The 24409-nt window shown below is 41.0% G+C and overlaps 1 protein-coding gene across 4 annotated transcripts in view; it reads right to left on the bottom strand.

The window, feature by feature from the left end:
* The window catches only part of NUP93 (nucleoporin 93), a 79109-nt gene that overhangs the window by 40185 nt on the left and 14515 nt on the right, over positions 1–24409 (bottom strand). Inside the window, exon 1 of one of the 4 annotated variants that reach the window (XM_058034058.1) lies at positions 2903–3038. The exons of the other annotated variants lie outside the window; for them this stretch is intronic. The gene's annotated coding sequence lies outside the window, so the exon portion shown is untranslated. Of the gene's footprint in view, positions 1–2902; positions 3039–24409 lie in introns of those variants that run through there. 4 annotated transcript variants of the gene reach the window in all.

Genomic DNA, 24409 nt, shown 5'->3' with positions numbered 1-24409 from the left:
AAGCCTGCATACCAACTCCCTGAACGCTCCTGAGGAGCATGAGTTATCTTTCTGCTCCATGAAAAGAAAAGCCAAGCAGCATCTTTCAGCCTCCATCTGCATTTCAGACAGGAAGCGAGGCAGGCAGCGAACGCTCATTGCCTCAAAGGGACAACGCCTGCTTCAGACATCAAAATCCTGTCAGCGCTGCAAATGCGACAGCCAAGTTACACCGGGAGGCACATCCTGAACCAGCACAGGTGGCCTACCCCAGTGCTGGACCTCCAGAAAAGGGTTCCTATAACCTTTCTACTGCAGTTTGAAGTCTCTCAGAAAAACCCATAAAGGGGAAGAAAATCTTTCCCAAGTTAAATTTACTTTATTTTGCTGATAGTGGCTAACATGACAAAGAGACAAGATTATATTCACTGTAGTGTGAAGAATGTAGGCTTTTTTTTTTAATACACACTGGGATGTCAAGAAAATGTGCAAATTTGAAGTTCAGCCCTCTTAAATAACATGAGATGATTTAGCAAAATCATCCACCTGAGTTAAAAAAAAATAAGCCCAAGTTAGCTACCCCATTCTTCCTCAGTATTTCTAAACAAATCATAGCTACTTTGTTCACCTAATAGCTATTTTCAACATAACACCTTATCCCCCAGGACAAATATAAATATTTTACTGACAGTGAAAGCAAGCAATTTGGAGTTCATACATGTCACCATATCTTTAAATCCTCAATTTAAACACACCATGGTCTTTAGAAATGTTTTTTCTTTACGACATTACCGATAGATTTCACAAAGTTAATTATTTAAATTACATATGAATTATTAATTACAGATCATTAAACTAAGAAACAGACGTCTAGAATATGCCTGTTATAATTATATAACTTATATTTTAAAATGTTAGACATTAAAGGGCTCAGAGAGAAAAGCATACACTCAAATTCTCTGCTGCAAAAAATATGTTACAATAAACACTTTATCCTTTTTCACCTTATTTCTCCTATTGTGTAATAAACCCAAGGTTTAAACTTTCCAGACTTGGGGCATGAGGCCGGTGTGCTGAGGATACACCACAGACAATAGGTTTCCATTTTTCTCCTCTGACTGTACTCCACCCTGGCTAAGGAACTGTCTAGCAGTGCATGCCTTTATTTGCGCCTTGCATTAACAAGGCACACAAGCTTTCGGACTTTAATGTAAATTAAATGTCAAGTGCAGATGCTGCCAACAGATATCACGGAAAACCCTGCTATAAGAGACCTACAGCTAATTATTCTTTACAGTGGCTCAGTCATTTTTTCATACATTAATTTATGGAGCTTAGTTGGAGTCTGTCTCCCACCCACTTCAAACAAAGGAAAATAATTTGCCACACTGTACTAACTGCAAGGATAACTGAGCCGTCTCCCATACGGGGTCAGTGGGGATGGGATGGTTTCCTCCATGGTTTTACACAGGCAAACCACACATTTAATTGTCCTTTACTTGATTTTTTGTGGAGCTGCTTTGTGGAAAAAGCCCTCTTTGCACATATAATCTGGTTGGAGAGAGGCAACTTTTTGGCCATGCTACGCCACTGTTCCACATCTTCCCCTCTGAGCATTTCTCAGTTGATAAAAGGAAGAGTGCAGAACATGGCACACAGGCAGCTTAATATTTGGGGAGGGAGCCCCAAAGGAGGCAAGTCACTCTACTGCAGGAGCCCAGGTGCCATCCCAGCACAGTATGTTTTATTAAACTGCTTCCTTCCATACACAAAAATAGAACTGAATGAAAAGGAGAAAAATCAACCCACCCTGTACTTTTGTCCCCACACCAAAGCCAGGCAGAGCTCCGGGTTTCATGCTGCCTTTAAGTCCCCAGATCTGAAAGTATTAAATGAGCTGCCACCCACCCAGCTAGTCATGACCAACACATTTATATAAAATGTTAATTCCCTGACTGCTTCCCTTTACTGTGACTTTACTGGATTAACCCTTTTCATAACGTATCCTATTCACTTGAACGAGAGGTGGGACCTAGGCTACAAACTCCAGTTGACTAAGCAAATATGCTTCACCACCTCATTTAAGAAATTAACAAAAAAGAAGTAAATCTCCACATATCTTCATTTGCTTTGAAAGAACAGAAATATTTTCTCTCTTATTTTTGTCTTACACTTGAAATCCTTACTTCAAAATAAGATTCAAGAAAGTTTAACGTATCTTCTAAATAAATCATAAGTGCACATGTAAGAATAGGGGAAACAGAATGGACCAACATCTCTGCACCACAATGAAAAGCAGGAGAAAAAAAAATCATAATCATGTAGCATCTTTATTTTTTGTTTAAAATACTTCCATAGACTTTTCATAGCCTAGGGAAGAGAAATCAGGAATAAAGGCATTCAGAAAGTTATGCTACTGTATTTCTGCTTAAATGAAAAGCAAAGTCAGCAATGTCAAGAGGGTCTTTAAAAAGGCAACACAAATGAAACCCAAAGCAGACGCTGGACTGCCCCACCCAACAGCTGCTCTAGCGAAGAACATTGGAAGGTAAAGGCATAGACCTTCCCATTTCTTTTCTGTGAGCAAAGGACCTTTTCTCCAAAACTACCCACCTGTTCTCTTTCATTACTCTCTTACAAATTTAAACAACCTGCAGCAACAGTACAAAGAAAAACCACCATAAAAGACACCTGAAGGAAAACTCTCTCTTATCAAAGCAAGCTTTTTACCCTCATTTTTTTTATTTTAAAAGACAGACATTCCTACCTGTAGATCTCAGTACTGAGGAGTTACAAACCTGTTAATGCTGGCTGTTAACTGCCACACTTCAGCTGCCTGATATTTAGGCTTACACAGCTGTATCTATCTCTATTAATGTTCAAGTATTCTCATCTTAAAAAAAAAAATATATATAAATCAAACCTGCAAGTCCTGAAATGGCTGAGACAGTCAAGAGTCCAGCAAGACAATAAGAAAGCAGCTGCTTTCCACGGCTGAACACCACTGCCTGTAAAGAATCTATATATTTTTTTCCAGTGGTGCTTTATTCAAATTCTAGGAAAAGCATCAGTCTGAAACCAGTAACTGATGGGAGTAACAGTTTATAGGTTGCAGAAGGATATTTTATTGTTAACGGACTGTACCATGTAGGAATTAGGAGGGGGTGAGGCGGCAGGCAGGCAAGAGGAGAGAGATGCTACTATTTTTTTTTTCCCGAGCCGCTGCAATTACCCTGATGTGAATTTTTGATGACTTCCAACATATTGCATGGTTAATAATTGTTTCAGCTGTCATGTTTGGTTAATGTGGAAAATGCATTTGCTGCATTGTGATGCAGCACTCCAGCCACAGATTGTAACACCAGTTGTGAAGCTATTCCCTTAGCTGCATGAATTTGCACATACCATGAGGCTGAAATAAATGGTAGTTTGATTTTTATACAGCAACTGAAAGCTTCTGCCATTTTAGACCTGCAGAGCTGTTGGTACAACTTGTACAGGCAGATAATTTTACTGCATATTAATTGCTGTCGATGCTCTTTAAAGGGGAGCTTTGATTCTCCATTGTTTTGCTGTGTTTGGTTATTTAACAGTTAAAAGACTGAGATACTATTTATGTTAAACATCGCACATTATTGTAGCTTTACACAGGTTATTTAATTGTAAGCACATATACATCAATGAAACTGTCAGCACTACAGAAATGCAGCCTTGTTATTCATAAAGGCTCAACCTACTTCTTCCTCCATATGATATTTAAGAGTGTGTGTATATATAACCTTGTCTTACAAATGATTGCACATGAGGTGTGAAAATAAAATGATTGCACGTAAGGGGTGAAAATATGCTGCTTACAATCAAATAAAGAGAATTTTATTTGCAAAAGTACCACTTCTTCACCTACACTTTAAACATCAAACAGAAAAGTATAAGGTTACATAAATACTCGTGTGTGCCTTTCACTGTCACCAAGAGAAAAACAATGCTGCAAGCAATCATGCAATTACAAGAGGAGATGTAAAACAGCAGAGATGAAACCATGCTAAGAGCCAGTCACCCGATGATTAAAGTCAGGCCAGTGTATTCCAGCAGTCAGGTGATGGTGCCATCATTACAGTGCAGAAAGCCACGGAAAAATCGAGAAACAGACCACCCCCATCTTCACGAAAAAAAATTAGAAGCACCAAAGGAATAAAGAATGCACTTGCTAATATGCCAAACGCACAACCATGAAAAAGCATTTCACAGAATGTGTGTGCAACACTATCGGGAAGTTACTGTCACAGGTCCCAAGTGCACATTTAACCCACGGTGCCAACCCAGCTCCAGTCTGCAAACTGCTGGTGACACTCCTAAATTCAAAGTTCATTCTTTTTAAATTCCAGAACAGCCCTGCTGCCACATCACTTCATTTCACAGTTCAGTAATTCTGCTCACAAATGCACATCTTCAATTTGCAAACACACACATGCAAAAAAAATCCAGACTTGGGATGTCTACGTTTAACAAAGAACAAAAAGCTATCAGGAGAAAGAATGTTTTACTGTGCATGAACACTGACATACCTACAGAATCACCACCAATTCATTCTTTCCACTTCTGTTTAAATTAAAACACTGCAATGTCTATGAAATATCAGAAAATACGGTGCAGGACATTTTATATTGAAAAAACAGGAGTCTCTGAATTAAAATTGTACATTCCCATTAACAGGGTTATGTCTGCAGAAGGTGCTCTGTGGCTCAGGCTCACCTACTCCAAAGGCATCGATGCACCTTGCACAATTCAGAGTTTTGCAGGTGGCAGAGTGATCTCTTACAGTGTGTTTTGGCTTTGAAATCAACAAACTTTATCTTAAAGGTGATTTTCCTCAAGTGACTGCAAGGAGCAATCCCTCCCTGCCTGTGATCAAATCAGCACTGACTATCTCTCACCAGGCATTTCATGAGTGGAGAAGACATGTCTGAATCCAACATTCTTGGAGGAAATCTGCAGTCAGTTGTATTGCAGGGAAAATTATTGATCACAACCAGCTACACCCCACAGTGCAGGCAAAGTCCCTTTTGGGAGAGGAAGGTTAATACATTTGCAGGGATAATTTAACTCTGGCATTCCTCCTGCATTTCTGAGCATCCATGTCTGGCACCATCGCTGCTGCTGGCCTTGCTTCAGTAACTTGCCACTCACGTCACACACACTGCTCTGGTTTTGATGGCTTCTCCCCCTACTCACCTCTGGTCTGTATAACCCACTAGAGGTGCAGAGACAGAAGCACCAAGGACACACAGAGCTTTTGCTTCCTAGCCAAACTCTGAAACACGTGAAGGTACCTGGAGGGACAGTCGACTCTTTTGGACAGACAGCAGCCCCCAAGGGATTTCAGCAGCACAATCACCCATCTGGAGCTGCTAGCCACAACTTTAAAGATGCTGCTTTTCTCAAGAGACATTATCTGTTCTTTTCTGGCGATACAATGCTACTGCAGAAGCTCCTTGCAACTGCAGCTCTGTGCTTTACAATCAGCACAATTATATATCTGTACTTTGTTTTACATATTGCATTAGCAGGGAAAGCCTTCCCAGTGTAGCTCAGCACAGCACTGTCTCCCATTACCTATGGATTTCTTAAAGCAACAGCTTTGAAGGATGTTAACAGAAACTGCCCACCCCAAATGGCTGTGAGTGTAAACAACTGTGAGTGCTAACCCAGCTAAGATGTCGGAGCTGCTATCTGTTCCACTGGCAATCAATTTAGTGGAGCGTTCAGTCAGCTCACGCATCAATCACTTCTGCACTCTGATGTGACTGTGGGAGGAGAAGAAGGAAAACTACTGTTCAGGGCTGCTGGGCCCCTGCTAAGGAAAACTGCAAAAGTCTTCCTTCAGAGTGGAAAGCATCATCTCTCTAAGAGAGTGACAATGCAGAGAGAACACAGAAGCCACTGGAATAAGAATATCCCTCTCTGGGTCACAATCATTCCCCTCACTATTTCTGGGTGCTTGCAATGACCTCCTGCCTTGCTAGGTAAAGCTTCATCTCTGGAGCAAAGGAGATTCCTTCATCACAGCTACAAAATAATCAAAAGATGCAATCACCCTTACCTTAAAAAAAAAAAAACACCAAAAAACCATAAAACATGGCAGTCTGCAATCAATTATATAATCTCCTTTTCTTTCAGTCTTGCACTGGACAGGGATAAGGTGGAGAAGAGGACCAGCATCCCTGGATCTGCTCCTGTATTAGTGATGTTTTGAAGCTCCACAGTTAAATGTCTGCCATTGCTGGTGAGCATTAGCCAGCAAAATTGAGAAACATTGCTGGCAGTGAGTTGTAACAGTGATAGCTCCTTCCCAAAATTTCTCCTCTGCTTAATCCAGCAGTGTAGCAGCAGCAGCAAATACTGCACTGTCATACTGGCTCTGGAGAAAGCCTTAAAGCATTAGCTGGTCCTCTCTGCAAGGCCAGCAGGGTGATTATCCAGCATTAATGACAGGCGAGGTCTCTTCCTCTGTCTTCAGCTCTGCACACTCATCCTACCCCTTCAGAGGATGCAGAAAGAACAGCCAGAGAGTTCAGGAGTCCAATCCAAGCAGGTTGTGGTGAAGAGGAGAGGAAGAAAACCCAGGCTAACATTTCAACATCAATATGGTTATACTCACACATAAGCACAGCAGAGCAAAAAGTCAGGCTGAGTGTATCATGATGCTACTGGCCTGTCCAGCAGGGAATCTGGGCTTTGTTGCAACGGGCTAACTTACAGGGACTAAGACAAATGAGCCATCCAGAGTCAAAACAACAACTAGAACAGGGAAGTGACCAGCTCCAGTAACATCCAGTATCATCATGACATTAGCCATCCTCCTTCAGGGGAAGAACCACCGACGCACTCACTGGGAGTTGCTGGCTTGTTACAGAGCTCAAAGGACACCTGAGCTTCAACACAGCTTTAGAACTCAATTTCTACCTAACAAGAGGCAGGATGTAAAGGCAGAGAGCAGGAAACACCCCTGAGAGAACCGACTGAGGACCAGTGCTTTGTGTGACCAGGCAGATACAGGGGGAAGTGAAACAAATGCTGTAAAATTGGAAGAGTGCTGGTCCCTAGCAGGGGAGATGTCGGGGGAGCCCAGCCAAGCAGAGAGGATTAGCACCAACACCGGCAGTGCTGTTACTGCCATCCACACCCCAATTAGCGGTATCATTTGTCCGGATGAATGGGGAACTTGCACTCAATTCGGCAATTTGACAGGGTGTCACTGAACTACCTCACGTCCATATTTATCCAAGAGGCAAGTGCAGGAACCAGTTTTAATTAGAGCCTGTTTGACAAAGAACCGAGGGTATTACCCATGCTCTCACCATCAAGCGATAATTGAGATGTAATCGTTTAAACAAAGAGCAACAAGTGTCCATTTACCCAAAGCCATTGTTAAATATCCACTAGGAGATTATTTTCAAAATTATAATGTGCCATGAATATGCAAACCACTTTCCATCTTTAGCATTGAAAAGAATAATCACCTTTTAAAAAAACTCACACCACCAAAAACCACAACTGAAAGCCAAACAGCTATTTTGCAGCAGAATTTGAGCAGTGTTTTAAACATGCCAATGCTAATTTAACAGGAGGGGGGAGAGAAGTGATGGCTCTGCTTTGGGGCCATTAAACTCTGTCTGGAAAGCCCTCTTTTGTACAGCATTAGCCTGCTGTAAGTCTGTAATTATGAGGAGAATGTGTTAATTTTTAATTCAGATTGCTAACCCCTTTTTTATGTACAAACTATGCATGTCAATCCCTCTTGCAGATGACTGTAAGCACCGACATGACCAAATTCAGCCCTCGGTGGTAAAAGCACACTCTCCCTGGGAGGTTTGGCACCGTGCTTTGGAAAGCAGCTCAACCTCGTAGTGAAATAGCTCTTTTATAAAACTGTCACCTCAGCATCGTGGCAAGCAAATCCTCTCGACCCACAGCCCATTAAAGCAGAACCATATGGCCACTGATATTCACACCTTCATTTCAGCATTCTTCTGTCTGGCTACTGAAATACTAACACAGCTTCACAGGAAGCTGAATTCCCACGTCCCTCACATTCCCAAGCACAGGGAAGCACAGGATGAGGAAGTTAACCTAACACTGCCTAGAGGCCCACACCAAGTTAATAGCTGTCAAACACTAAGCCCATCTTTCATCTCTTCTGACTCCTACTGATGCCAGCAATCCACGGAGGAACCTGACTTAAGAGCATGCTTTGACACAGTCCAGCAATGAATTATTAACTCCAGCAGAAGCTGAAAGCATCAGCTAGGAGCAAACATGAGCTTTCTGTGATGATTAACCAGAATGCAATTATCAATGCTCCTGCTTCTCATAAAATGTCCCAAAATTCCCCATCACATAAAGCCCAAAAGGCACCACACAGAAATGCACATCCACAAGCATGAAAGCAGAAATAATTCTGTGTTTTTTTCCATTTTTTTCTTCAGGGTTATAGTACCAGCTGTGAGTGGTCTGAGAGACAGCAATTATACATGGACTCGCAACACTAACAGAAGAGTCAAATATGCAGAACCAAGACCATATTTATAATTTCCACAGCAATTCAACCCATCTTGGACTGGATAAAACACAGCCACAGAAACCTGCCTGCAGATTCAGAACCATCCCTGGCCATGTTACATCACATAGCACAAGCTGTTTGCAGCTCAGGGCCTGACTGACCACAGAGAAGCAGCTGTGGCTCCCAGCCTGCTCACCAGTAGTGGACAGATGAAGACAGATGCAGTCACCCCTTATGATGATGAGTGCTACACAAAAGGGCAACTCAGCCTCCTTCTGAAACACATGGGCCCACCCTGACAGCTGGGTGTAAGATATGGGGCTCCCGCAGCATTCCCACATTCAGGAGGAACAACTTGCTCAATTCTCTGCCAAAGGAATCCAGACAGCTCCCCATATTAAACCACAAGGTGCCAAGAGGTAACAACACTACTGATGGACCTAAAAGGCCTGCTGAATCCCAGATACAAAGGATGTTTGCTTGAAATGGGGTGCCATGCCATTCTGAAATTAGCAGTGAAAAGCCAGGATGAAGACAATATTTTAGGTTTTTCTTAGATGAGAAGCTAAATTTGCACTTTTCCTTTAATTGCAGCTACCAGCTCTGAAGAAAGTGGCACTAGAACTGCTGGCCAGCATGGGAAATGAACACCCACAAGCACACAGGTTGAAGTGAACAACAGCAGTGGTATGGCTGCTTTGTAACACCATCCTTGCATTTCTCATAGTGAAAATACAAGTGAAATCAGTACTGGCATCTCAGCAGGCTTAATGAGAAGTCAGGTCTACTCTATTCAGGTCTTTATAGTGTGCTCATTACATTAATATCCAAGGGCCTTCCAGTCCTGCACTAAGTGACATGACTAACATCTGTCAGTGTTGTTTGTTCTCCTCTCCATTTCCTGGAGCAGTGGAAACACAGTGTTCAAGCAGATCACAGAATACCCAGAGACTGGGAAGGGAGATTCCTTCAGCCCTGGCTCACACAGACCATGGCCATGTCTGCTTGGTTAATGGTTTTATATCATAGTCATCAGCAGAATGATTAAGCAGCTACACATTTTAAAACCACCATGTCTCCTCCCAGCAGCATTTCCATGCAGGATTGACATGATTGGAAGACAAACAAAAATCTGTCCTTTGTGGACCAAATTAAGTCATTTGGAGTTTCATCATTTCATTTCTCTGCCTGAATCTCCTTGCCTTGTCGTCTTACATTAGATAATGCTGAGGATACAATTTCCAGCAGAGGAAATAAAAGCATCCATCTGTTGAATTTGACTAAAAGGGACAACAAAGGTATGAACAGCTTATCCTACCCTTAAATCCCTTACAAAACACAGATCTTAAAAGCTAAAGAGGTTTCACCTGGCCATCAAAACTAGAAGACTGAAGTCAGTAATTATTACTTTTGTGCTCACATGCCTTTCACCTTTCACAAAGATTATCCATCTATAAATCTCTATCCTTCTGATGCTGAAAAGTACTTATGTCACCATTTCCTCCAAGTTATAACCCAGTAATTCTTTGCCAAGACATTGTGAGGACACAGATAGCCAGAGAATGGGAAGAGCTAGAAGGAAAAGAAATGTGAGGGATCGAATCTTAGACTCAAGATGAAGGATTGGCAATGCTATTTGTCATAAGGTCAGCTAGCTGGAGCTGGGCAGATGCTTCTAGTAAAAGCAAATGCCTAGAGAAAGGTCAAACTCAAGAATATAAACTTGGTAGAGACTGGGAAACAATGGGCTGCAGGGGATGAGACTCACCACCACCTTCTCCTCATTTGTCCATACAAACCTTCAAAAGTGAAGGTAACAGAAGCCCACTGGAACTGAGTCACCAGCTGCTAGATCAGGAGAAAAGCAAGGACTCATTCCAGGCAAGTGAGGGGAATGCACAGAGCTTTCATTTAATGCAATGTGCATAGCCATACAAAATGGGGATTAGTCTTTCACAAAAAAAGAACCTTTTCAAGTGTATAGATAAAGAGACTCTCAGGAAGGGACAGAGGCTGACTCAGAAAACTATTAAAAGGACAAAGTGACTTTCAAATAGAGGTCACTAGTTCAAACATGAACTAGATCAGTAGTGGCCAAGACTAAAGCATCTAAAGACTGATTAGTGGTGTAAACAAAAATGTCTTGTTAATCTTCCCTGAGCTCCTGCTACACAGGAGCCCATACTGCAAGATCCAGGCAGAAAGCAATGCAGAATTTACTTGCTGTCCAGCCCCAGAGGAACAGCCAGAGCTTAGATGGGTACCCAGAAACAAAGTGCCTGCCCCTAGTCAGTGCAGAAGTGAGACAGGCACTGCTGCATCTGCTCAAAATGGCTGAGTTATTCATTCTGGTTATGATACCCTACCACAGTGTGCTTACATGTTTGTTGGTGGATTCATATTATCAGATATTGTACTGAACAACACCCACATAGCATCTATAAACAAGCATTAAGATCACATTGCAGGTTTCCGGTACTGTTTCGTCAGAGAATTTTCCTGTGAAGATACTTTGCTGATTCACTAATGTCATACAACTTCTATATTCATGAAAAACAGACCACCAAATGTCATTTATCCTCTCCCCAACACAGCTCAGAAGAGGCTCCAGCTATCCCTAGAGATCTTGCAGCACTGCAGACTCCGATGTACATTGCTTTACTGCAGAACATCCTTCCAGAGGACACTCAAAGAGGGCAGACAGGATTCCAAAACACACATTTCAGTAATGAAAACACTAAACACACAATGTTTACCACTCAGGAGGCACATCCAGTAATGCAGCTGCTTTAACTTTGGCCATCAAGCACAACTTGGGTGTCTCCCATCTACCTTGACAGGGAATCACAGCTCTGACACCACCCCATGCTGTGAAACACAGACATCCAGGGCAGCACCATCCTCCTCACTCCCACTGGGCACTGGAACTGAGAGTGCAGGGGGGGCTGTGTCAAGCCACTGTATTTACAGGTGGGGTTCTGGCAAATCATTCTCCTGCTATTAAGCAAACATTTCCTTATGGAACTGCAGTTTAAGTAGCACAGTCATCATCACATACATCAATGCATACTTTTATATAAAAATATCTGTTGTAATTAATTTATGATATAGCATATTATTCACGTACTATTACTGAACTAGGATCCTGCAAATAACATTAATTCCTATTATAATTCCTGTGTCTATTTATTGGAAGCAAGGACATGCTGGAGGCAAAGATATAGAAGACTTGATTTCCTTTTTAAAGAAAACTTTTATCAATGTTTATTCTAAACAAGATCCTCCAACTGCTGAAGTTTAATACCACCCAAAATGCATTTACCCTAGGGTCCTCCATTATCAGCAAGGGCCTTTCTTGCAAGATGAATCTTTCAAGAGATTTTCTTTGCTATCCAATTTGGGAGACTTAGGCACACAGCATTCAAGGAATGCAAGCGAATCCTGCCCCTTCCAGGCCTTCTGGGGCACCTATTAATTTAACCTCCTGTAGAGAGGGAATTTATCATCTCTTCCTATTGCCAGTATCTAAAAAAGTAAAACAGAACAACTGAAATTGGCATTGCAATTATTCAAAGTCTATAGATAGTTGTTGCCATAGTGTTAATTAAATTGCTATATGGTAATGTCCTTTCTTTTCTACCTTTTAAAGCTGAACTCTGAAAAAGTCAGGTAAGCTGGGACCATGTCACATAAGAGTCCATGGAAAGTGAGTACAAATGATTAGACATTATATTGTACTCCACACAAAGATGAGCTGAAAATCTGAAATAGCTTGTTATGTTCTCTCTTTCCCACTTGGTATGAAAGACAAGAGACTAATTTCCAAACTGCTTCATCATCTGCCACCCAAACTCAAAATTTTGAAAAAATCACCATGAAATTTCATAGACCAACCACAGTAATTGAATGGATATGAACTACATAGGGAACTAAAAAAAAAAAACTTGCAAGTTTTTTTCCCATCATCTTTGTATGTTTTGGAAAAATGGGGAACAATAGTGATGGCCACTTCTGCACAGAAGTACCAGATTTGGCAGACCATTGAAACAGGGGGATGGAGAAAGATCACTGGAGAAACAAACAATAATCCCAAAATATGCCATGACAGATAAAAAGTCAGTTTTAACACAAATACCAGCACAAGCTTCATCTTGATAATTATACCACTCAGACTGGTATTTGCTCAGAGATGGAGCAATTTCAACAACTTCCCAGTGAGAGAAAAACTTTCTTTTTTTTTGCCAAAGTATCATAATAATTTCTTTTAAAGTGCTGGACTCTTAACAGGAAAAACCCTACCTTACAAAACTTTATTATTTAATGGAAACCTGAAATTATAGGAAAAGGACTCTATCAAATCCTGACTATAAGTCTAAGTGAGAGAGATCAAATAACACTCAATACAGTAGCCAGAGGGCAAACTCATGGCTCCTCACCTTTTGTCAAGTATTTCCCCTCATACTTGGAAGTGCAGAAAGCTGTTTTGGTCTCCCTTAATTTCCAGTACTTCTAGCCACAGTGAAGTATTTACTATTTGTGTAATTACTGGTTTTCAGCAGGCCACAACAGCAAAATTACCTGACAGAACCAGATAGCTGAAAAAGTCATTTTCCACCAAAAGTGTGGTCATGCCACCACCCAAGCCCACAGATATATATAAACCAAAACAAGCTTAATCTTTTCTGGTTTGTGAAGGTTTGTGTTTTATAAAAGGGAGAGATGGCTCCTGAGGATCCCTGGTTACCTGTGCCACAACAATTAAAAAGGAAAGGCTTGGGTAAGGAAAGGCTTCTGGCTCACCACAGTGGCAAGTGATTCACAGCAATTTAAGGTTCTACCCTGTTTACCTTATCAATACATGAAAGTCACCCCAATTAGCAGGACAGCTGCTTTCTACAGGATTATTCATGTGCAACAGCAATAGCATCAGGCCTTCCACACCCATCTGTCCAAAAGCTGATGTGGTCTTCTCTAGAAGCTGGACAATTGGCCAAAGCAGCATGAGCCTGAGACTCAGCAGAGGGGACCAGGAGGAACACAGACCATTAAACCACACTGGGAAGTATCCCAGGAACGGAGCAGATACTGCTGCTGATGGTGCTGCAGGGAGGAGAGGGCATGGCCCTCCTCACATCTGGAGAAGCACTACACAGTGACCACAACAGGCATATTTTTAACAGAAGTGCTACTAACATGCAACACACTTGTGAAGCTATACAAATAAACTTTCCCCAAGAAAAAAGAATAACTAGTTTAAAAATTAATAAATTAGAGCATTCCTTAATGTCTGTTAGCAGCTCAGCAAATGCTGGGCATGTCAAAGATGAAAGGTGAAAAATACCAAGAGGCACAAACCTCAGAACATTAGGATTTCTGTCAGCCTCCCTCTGTCTTCTTTTCAGTATCTCCTGCTTCAGAGGTTCAATTCAGTATGTGAAGTTGAACAAAAACAAAACAAGAAAACTGACAACTTGCCTATTTATCTTTTTTTTTAATCCAAACCACATTAGTACTTTTAGATAGACAAATTATATTATAAATGTAGAACTTCAATATTCTGGCAGCAAGCCACATTTTAATGGACATTCAAACACTAACTAAGGAAATGGTTGTGCATTAAGCCTATCAATAAGTCAACAATCAATACTTCAGTACTGCAGTAAAAATACAATGCACCCTTTATAACTGCCACTGGCCTCATCCTTCTTTGTCAAACTCAGCTCCTAATACAAAAATAAGAGTCCTGAAGCAAGAAATGAAGAACATAATATTTCACAGTCGTTAAGCATTTATCTTAAAGTCTAGACCTAACTGGTCTTATGAACTGTATAGGTTTGGTTTTTTTAAAACTCTGTTCTGATAGGGTAGAAGAGTCAGGAATAAAAGGACAAAAATTCAGACACAAAATTAATCAAGCAGTTCAACAGGTAAGAGCAGCAAAATAAAGTAACTACAAACAGCAAAGCCCCATGCAACTGCAAATCAGGAGCTGGTTCCAACTTATCTCCAAAATGCATCTGAGTAAAAAGAAAGCAAAAAAATCCCATCAAGCATACTAACATTTGTGTTTTAATCCAATTCATAGATTTTAATTGCCTGCACAACATCAGTCCTGCATAATCCCTCGACATATCCATCCTATCAGTTTGATCAAATGAAGCCAAAGGCAGCCTCTGCAGAGCATGAGTTTTGGACACCCTCTGGAAAGTGTGACCATCAGGCCATATTGCTCTGCAGTAGAACAAATGCTTTAAAATTTTAGTTAACTCTGGCTTCCCAGTCAGCACCATGGCCATAATGCTGAGCCACCACTATATTTCCTGAGAGTGGAAAAAACCCACAGCTTTTGGATGCTTGGAGCAGCTGTATATGTCTGCAGAAAGGTTCAGGGTATGTTTTACAGGAAGAAATGGTGGCAGACATTGATCCAATCCTGTGAAATGTGAATGTAAAAACAGGAGGACAAAAACAATCCAATTGATCATTTTTATCTCCACAGCCTAGTAAGCTCAGTACTGAAATGGAACTTCATCATGGAATGGCTAAGCCAGCTTAATAGTTTGTGTAAACAAGCCAACTGAATTCTCCATTTTCTTCTCAGAGTCTGCAAACACACAGAGGGAAACAGAGAACGATTGTTTCAGAAATCCCTCCACACACCCCTCACGTCTATTTGCTAAAACCATCTTGCATCCCTGGTGTTTCAGCTATAAACAAGCATAGAGCATGGTTGGGAATTCGGAAAGATTTTTTTGCTGGTATTTTGAAGTCAGGACCTCTGCATCTTGAGGTTGAGCTCTGCAGAAGCAGACAAGGCTGCAAGGCGAGGGGCAGGAATACCCAAGTGCTCACAGACCATGGGGCAGCTGCCAGTGCACAGTCCATGCCCAGGAGCAAGGTGTGTGCCCAGCAACAGCCTAGGCCACCTCTGACTATTAGGGTTTGCTACTTGAGCTTACTTTATTTACATCAGGCATGTCCTAAATAATCCATCTCAGGTGAGAGTCACCACACTGCTAAATACTGCTGCATAAAATGATTCTATTGGGTAGCAGGCAGTAAGCTGTATTGACTGAAGTTTTAGCCTACAACTCTAAACTGCCAGCTTAAAGGGTTTTTGCATGGCCACATCCCCAACTCACAGCAGCAACTAAAAGCAATCTTTGCACAATTTCAGCTCAGAGAAGTTGAAGATTTCCAGACCAGAGTGGTGACAGAAAAGGGTGTTTTCAGCAGAGCTGTCAGTGGACAGGTGTTTGTAGCACAGCTTCAGTTTCTTGTGGGCAGAGGAGCTCTGCTGACAGTCTGTACCACAGGGGCAGCCAAGGAATGCACTGTTTAGCACTGCCAAACTAGAAAACTCCTGATGGAAAGAAACAACCTTATTTTTTCACAAGGTCTGGTGGTATCTGAGGGAGTGCAAGTTGGAGGCCAGTTAAATGTTGCCCAGTATTGATAAGGATTGTGAACAATAAAGAAGTCTGAGAAAATAGCAAAAAGGAAAACATCCACATAAGCTTTCACTACAGAATCTCACAATCTTGTGAGAGCCAGTGGCAAGTGCAACTTTTAATTCTCAGATGAAAAAACTGATGTATAGGAAGGCATTTCTTGGATTCAAAGTCAAGCATAAAAATCATTACAAAAATTGGATCAAAATCCAGCTTTCCCAATTTCCTGCAATGAAAAGCAGCTGCCACAGAAGGCCATTTTCTGAGCAAATATATGCATCAGGGGGTGCCAGTCAGGCAAGGATCCAAAAACTCAAGGGTCAGGTGCTATTCAATATTTGAATCAGTACAATAAAGCACTGCATAAATATTTAAACTGGCACTCTTGCTCTAAAATACTCTTGGAGCATATTTCAGCCACTTGCTTTCAAAGTTTATAACTGACATTCTCTTCTTTCTTCTGTCCTGTGCAACCTCTGAAAGAAAAACCCATTCCCTGTTCATCCATAACACATCTGACAGTGGTTTTGCTGGCTTGATCTGCATGTGCTGCTTTCAGTCAGCAAGTACAAATAGATAAATCTCAAGTGCTGAAATCCTGTATCATTGGCTTTTTACGAGCTCTTGTTCTAAATCCACCCTCAGTTTCCCTGAAAAACCCAAAACCTGAAACTCCAGAACACTCTCCATTGTTACATCTCATTTATAACCTCTGTCTTCAAAAGCCAATTGCTTGGGCTGCTTTTCAGTTGTTTCCACAGCATGCTATAAAACAATAAAAGATGCAATTTGTCATTAGACACAAACTATGGAGGACATACATTTGCTTAGATCTCAGTACAGATCAAGAAGTCAAAGGCCCAGGACAAAGGCATTTTGATATCCACATGCAATTTAACCTCACAATTGTTTTAGCCAGTCATTCAGGTAAGTGATGATCTTTTAGGGTAACATTTCCCTACTATCAGTCACTATCTGTGCTGCCCAACCCAGCCCCTCCTTTTAAACTGTGTGACCTTCAATGAGCTGAAGTTGCTGTAACTGAAGGCAGAAACCCAGCACATGTGCACTGCCAATAACCCACCTGGCTGCACCCTCTAGCAACTCAATACACTGAACTGCAGCTCTGCTGGAGATTCCCATCCTGACACCTCCACAGTTACACTCAATATTGATTTGCATGAACCTGCTCCTATCTCAGACTTCATTTCCCTGTGCTTCTATGTGCTAGGCCTGTCAATGTATCTAAGCTTTGAAATGGCTGAAGTTTCTCTTGAAAATAAAGTTTAAAAGTCTTTTAAAAGATGTTTCAGTGACACATCCTAAGAATCAGGATAAGTTTTTTTTTTTTTTTTTGTAATAAACACATTAACTACTGGTCACAAATTTGACACTGCATCTGACACCTGCAGAGTTTTGCTTCTACTGCTGGTAGCAACAGTTTGTTCAGCAGATGCTTCTAGTAGCACCTAGGCAAGTTGTTCAGAGATTAATAGCAAAAACAAACAAAAACCCAGACCCAAACCATACACAAAAACCAAGGGACAAAAGACAGCTCTTTCAGTTTTGTTGGGCTATCAGAAATAACAATTAACTAAAGCTTTGGTAGTAATGGAAAAGGAAGCTCTGATGATTCCACAGCTAAGATTATTCTGATGGAATGTACCACAGAATATAAAAACACACTGAATTCATACAAACACTTCAAAAGGTAGTGCTATACTTAAATTATTTACACTCACAAGAGTCCAAAGGAATTAGCTGTGAGACTGTCAGTCTGAATAAGCAAGATTTGGCTGTGAAACTGTGCCTATCAATAAACTAACTCACTGCACTGATTTCACAAACAGTATTAGAAGGGTCAGTACTTCAGCCCTTCAGATCTGGCACTTGGCAGGGCCAGCAGCCTCACAAAAGCAGCATTGCTGTGTGACCATGTGGAGGTGTCTCTGTCTGAGGAAGAGATTGTCACCTGTAGTGCTGATATGGTGTCACTCCTGATTTGCTCTGGAAGCTGCAAGTTCATTTTTTAAAAAGATAATTAGTCAATACTACACAGAAAGAAAAATGATCCAGTGCTTTAACTGTAGCAAAGGGTTGTTTCAAGTTGTAAAAAACTTGAGTAAAACAAATCAATAAGCTCAGGAGTTGTTAAAATCTGAGGTCCTGCCTACCCACTCCCTGTGCACAAATTCACATATTTAACAGAACACCTTAGCTTCTCAATGAAGTGTATTGACTACCCATCCAGCTTACAAAAACAAATTGCAACACTCTCTGAAAAAATTAACCGTGACTTAACAAAAAGACCTTTTCTTTAGTTGCATGTGTTTTCCATAAAGCAGAGAGGTAGAGGATATTGGTCATGATAGTTTTCAATTTATCACTCTGGAACTTCAGTTAGGAAAAAGAGATCAGCAAGGCATTGCCTTTGACACTAGAAAGAGCCTCACTAATGGGAAGGCACAGCCTGCAGCAGCAGGGACAACCAGATGGTAACTCTTGCACCAGGTGCAGTGCAACAGCAAGTGCAGCAAAAGCCATTTGCATTTTAACTGTGGCCATCCTTCTCCTCCTTCAGCATCTGACCTTCCAGTTTCAAAGTTTCCACGTTTTGTCTGGATGACCATAAGCATCCAGCACACTTGCCACAAGACAAACACTGGTTTGCAAATGCCCAGTACAAGGTGTGTTCCTTCCTGCAGATGACACCAACCACGGGTGCTGAAGGCAAAAGGATCCACCTCAGAGATCTGCATAAAATCAAATGATTTAGAAACTCCTTCAAGATGAACCTTCCCTGGATCCACAGGGGCACTTCCCACATGCAACATGTTCTGCTGAGCTGTCTCTGCAACATGAGTCCTTGAATTGCGCTTCCCACCTTCCTCTCTGAATATGTGGTTTCAAGCAGCATTTGTTGCCAGGATGCATGGCTAATACATAATATATTGGCTGGAAATTAGGATTTCATCTCAGAGAGAGAGAAAATGTTACAGCAGCTTCTTCAGAGGCAATGCATGCTGAAGAGTTTGAGGAAGAAATTTTCTAAGACGAACAGAGCAAACTTACAACCAAGGGAAGACAGATCTAGAGAAGACAAAAAACTAAATTCTGCCCTGTAAGACAAACTGCAGATTCAACCCCCTGCAGGAAGGAGATCTGTTCTGTTATTCTGCTGCAGAAGAATGTTATTTCTCAAAATTTAGCTTTGGGTATTTATTATAGAAATAACTTCTGACTGATGAGCAAGACTCACTTTTCTTTCCCTGGTGATGCTTTGCAAAAGCCATTCAATTCTAGCATTCCTGGGAATACATGGACTCAGATCTAATGCTTCCTCCCCAAATCCAGCATCCCTAAATATCAGCAAGAACCATCCAGCCTTCAAAAACAAGCCCCAGACTCTTCACACAGAGGACTGCCCTGCTGACTGGAGGACCCAGCATACAACATAAGGCAGGAAGGCCTGGAGAGTCCCAGCTGCCTTCTGACAGCTTTCAAGAGACACAGTGTGACACCCCTTACATCCTGGAAAGATTTCCCTGAGAAAAAATGTCAAAGCAAGGCAGAAGCAAATAGAGTAAATCACAGGAAATAAGGAAAAAGGAAGAGAAAGCTAACAATTCTGCTCTAGTGACTAACAGGGATATAACTGAGTGCCAAGTTACCATCAACTCTCACCCAAAGATTTCACACTACTAGTTGATGGGAATAATTTCCAGCTCAGTTACCCTCTGCTCCAGCAACAAGCCAGAGGAGGTGTCCACCTTGAGTGCTTATTTTCATAGTTCATTTTGAAAAAAAAATCCAAAAAACCAAACCCAAAAATTTTCCTCAGACAAGGAAAACAAAAAAACAAGAGGACATTAGAAAAGGTAGAGAATAAGGGATCTAAGAGTATGATACCACAGACAAACAACAAAACATTTAGCATAACTTAAGCTAATTATGCACAGCAATGTCATATACTTACCTTACCAGGAATTATGAAGCCAAAACATTAACCTCAAGTAAAACAGCAAAACAAAAATAAGAGAAGTGATATTGATTCACTGTATCTGTTGAGTAATCAACATTCTGACCATTAGCAATGAGCTGCAAGTTTTCTGGATAAGCCATTTTTAACCTTGGAAAAATGAGATCAAGATGGGGGGGGGGAGGCTAAAAGAAATATAGCAGGGTGAGATCTGTGAGAAACAAATGAAAAATCAGAGCACAGAGTTCAAATGTGTAATTCCACAGCGAGATGGATCTCTGCATCCAGCTTCCACTACAACTTAAAGATGGTCACAGTCTCATTTAGTCAAAACAATGGTGAGTCAATTTTGACTACTGCTTTAGCACTTATTTCACATTCATTAAAACCTTCAGGATTTTCTATCTACTTAACAGACAGAGTAAAAGGATTTAAATATGCCATTTTCTGCTACAAGCCTTGGGGCAGGAAAGAAATAATGAATGTTTCAGAGTTACTGTATGGTAACCATAGCAGGCAAAATCAATTACTGCTCAGAGGATCTGGAGATAACACACAGGTTTTATCATCTATTTGAAACATGGTTTGTTTTTTTTTTTTTTCCTTCTGCATTTCCTCCCCCATTCTCTTCAGAAATTTCTTTTCTCATACATTAGAATCTGGCCCAAAGAATCCTACTGACTTGTGTTTAGAGATAAGGATTTGTCATGATACTGTACATTATTCCCACCCATGCACTCCCATTTATCTGAGATTAAAAGCAAATCCCTCACAGATTACTACTTCTGCCCTTCACACCAAGTTTGGCTACACCAAACATCATTATCAGAAAAACCAAACAAACTGGTGTTATCAACAACACTGTGCCAGCTGGACAGACACCCTCAAAAGAGAAACTGCAGGACACACTCAGGGAATTGTCAGAAGAATGTGACATGGTCTGGGAACACTTTTGGGATGAGTAACATTAAAAAAAGGAACCAAGTAAGAGCTGGTACTTTAAGTGAGGTGTTCTAGAAAGGGCAGATCTTGAAATCCAGTTGGTACAGGTCTGAACAAAAGGAAACAATGTCTGTGTAAATGATACCAAGCTCAAAACCAATAAAAGAAAATAAATTTTAACATAATCTGTAATTGGATTGTGGAGTTTACTGCCACAGGAAGATGGCAAGGCCAAAGCCATAATGGGATTAAGAACTGACTCAGTACGTGTATGGATATTGACAGTACCTGGAGCTGAGTTAACACTGAAATTGTGGAAGGAAATATTATTCCTTGTGCTTCAGGATAACCAGTCTCTGAGCACTAAGGAACAAGGTGAAGCCTAAAAAAGCAAGTTGATATCCCCATGGACATCTTTGTCAGTGTTTCTCCTCTGAGTTATCTGGTGCTGAACAGAAGCATGTAAAGGCAACCAAACAGATGTGCCCCAAATACAATCTAAGAAATCAACTATGACAACTTTACTATCAGCTGATTCCATATCCCTGAATCAAGCCTAGGATAGACAACTGAAAGACTCAAAAAGTTTATTAAAGGTTTAGTAAAGCTACTGAAACTAAGCACTGAGGTGTTCACCATTGCCTTTCCTCATTCATCAGCCTCTGAACAGCACTTGTGTGACACTGGCAAACCTCCCTCAAAAACACCACATGTGACAAAACCTCTCTCCCTTCCTCCTCCATCCCACAGTAGAGACTGAAGAGAACACATAATCCAGAAATTCATGCTCAAAAAGTACAGTCCACAGAGACTTCCACTGCAATCACACCACCTAGCAACATGGTATTTCATTCCTCTATTAAGTTATTTTAAAACTAAATCTTTCCAGCCTTCTCAAGCCATTTTTACCAAGCAACAATCAAGCATGCTGTTCCACTTAATTTAAAAGATGCTCTGTTAGCTGTGGCTCATAATGCTGCATAAGCATTTTGGTACTTCTGTGGAGTACCATGCATCTTGTATGCTTACTGAGACACAAATAATGGAATTGTATAGAAAATTTCCAACTCATCTCCCTAAGCTTCTTTCAGTCATTTCCACATGCATGGAAAAACAATGAGACATCTCACAGTAACTGCTTTTTGTTTGAGCAGTTTAATATTTTAGCTCAAAGTAAACAAATAACTCTTTTGGACCCAAAATAGTGTCAAAGCAGAGACCTGAGTAAAGTGCTGGGAGGAGGTAATACATGAATTCAGAGCAGAAAAGCAAAGAGAATGAACACAACTGGAGTAAGAAAGAAAAAAAAAAGTGAAAAAAATATGAGAAATAAAGGATAGGAAAGAAAACAGGGAACAGTGAAAACAGAAGTTTTGCCAAAAATCTAAACAAGCTAGACAAATGCATGTATCCTTAGTTCTGCCTCAAAAGGCTGCAACTTTCTTTCAGGAACATATCTTGGCAGGAATAAGAATTTCATTTTGACCTCAAAAAGAAAAGTTAAAAAACATCCCTGCACATAACCCAAACATTTCTTCTGCAAACTGCCAAATTTTCAGGCTGTTTTTTTGTATGGGTAAGCTTAAGTACATCCACAGTTTGATGCCCAGTCACTGATAAAGAGTGACTGTTTTAAACCAAAGCTGATAATGCCTAGGATTAAGATTTTGGATGTGGAGTCAAACTGACTAATTCTGAGAGAGGAGAGGAGGGCATGCACAACCTGTGGCCTTCCCCAGACTGCCAAATTACACAAATGGGTCAGTAATAAACCCCACTGGAATTCATCAGTCCTGTAACACTTTCAAGAGGCTTGAGTAAATGAGGGGAGCCTGAGAGGAGGGGAGGGAGTTCAGAGCTGCAGCAGCTGCTGCTTTTTCTAATAAATTTGATGAACTGCCTCACTGGAAACAGTGTCCAGGGTTTTATGCTGTTTGTGACCACAGGAGTTCAGTGAGAGTCTGGCCTACAATACAGATTTCCCCTGTGGAAGAGTCATTTTGCTCACAGCACCATGAGGGATTAATGAGAAAATGGTCAAGACAATGCTCATGTAATAAAGACTAGTAAAAAACCCCACAGAAACAATAGCTCAGGAGAAAGTTAACAACTTCATCTCTCTCATAGGTCAGCTCCAAGCCCCTCTCATCTCATATCAGACAAGTTTGCTGAAGATCAGAATTTTTTTCCTACGACACTTGGGGAACTTCTGAAAAAGAGGAGAAAGAAACTGAAGTGTTAAAAAGCCAGACTGATTTAAATAGGTAAATGTTAATTTTTCATATCCACACCTACGGCTTAACTCCATTAACCCACTGCAACACTGGGACTGAAAGCTCCTGCCATGAGTGAGAAGTCCCCTCAACAACCCCTCTGTGTGGCTGTGAGCAGGGCCTCCCAAAGCCAAGAGCTTCCATTTCCCATTTCCACAGAGGCACCAGAAGGTCATACCAAGGTCCACTGAGAAAACTGGATTGCTTTAAAAATAAATACGTAAAAAATAATTACTCCCCCCTCCAAATTATGGTCATATACTGCTACTATACAAAATGCTGTTCGTATATTAGAGATATTTTTTATAATCTTGTTCATTTTTGACAACTTTTTTTTTCCTTAAATGCAAGATAGATGAACCAGGTTTGCTTCTGTGTATAATCAGTTCCACTTTGAAATTCCAGCACAGCCCTGCAAAGCTTTCATTTCAGAGCTATAATAAAGGTACTGGAAAACTCCAAATCCTCTCCTATAAGATCTATGCATCATTTGTAATGATTTTTAAAAAGTTACAAAAAAGGAGTTATGCTTTTCAAAGCTACATTTGAGCCTCAAATAAATAAATAAAACCATTTCTTTAATCCAAGTGAGTGCTCTACCACATGATATGAGGAGGGGGCAAATTGCCAGGGTGCATCTCAGCATTGCTTCTTCTCACCAATCTGTATAAATGCAGAGATGAAACCATTCTACTAAATTCTTCCTGCACCATGAAAACACCAATTCCAACAGTTCATTTGCACATGCTGAGCACACACAGCCCAGGTCAGCAGCCAATCCAAGCCCTCAGTGAGCACTAAATTAATGGGACAGCATGACACCAAGAGGTACCACACTGCCAGAAATGACATCCCCTGCTCAGATGCAACACAGATCCTGGAAGCCATTAATGATCCCACAGTACTTCTTGCAATACTAACCCTGCTACAGGCAGGGTGGTGAGGAAATTCTGGCTCAGATCCTCACACCCAGGCTTGCTCCTGAGCTCCAGCTATGAAAGGATCCAGCACTGCCACCAAGAGAAGGGGAGATGTCTACACCTCAGCACAGGAGAGGCTGCATTTTGGATATGTGATGTCCAAACTGTCTCTATATGCTGTATTTGCTCCTTCACAGGAATACAAGTTAACATTCAATTAGAAATTGGAACCATTTTCAAACAAGGGCAGAGCTACATGGCAAAAGAAGAAAAACAGGGGAGGGGGAATGAAGTCAAGCATTATG

The sequence above is a fragment of the Melospiza georgiana genome, chromosome 14, assembly GCF_028018845.1.
Source record: "Melospiza georgiana isolate bMelGeo1 chromosome 14, bMelGeo1.pri, whole genome shotgun sequence".
Lineage (NCBI taxonomy): Eukaryota > Metazoa > Chordata > Aves > Passeriformes > Passerellidae > Melospiza > Melospiza georgiana.
The sequence above is the reverse complement of the archived record's forward strand: the minus strand, read 5'-3'. Positions and strand labels throughout refer to the sequence as shown.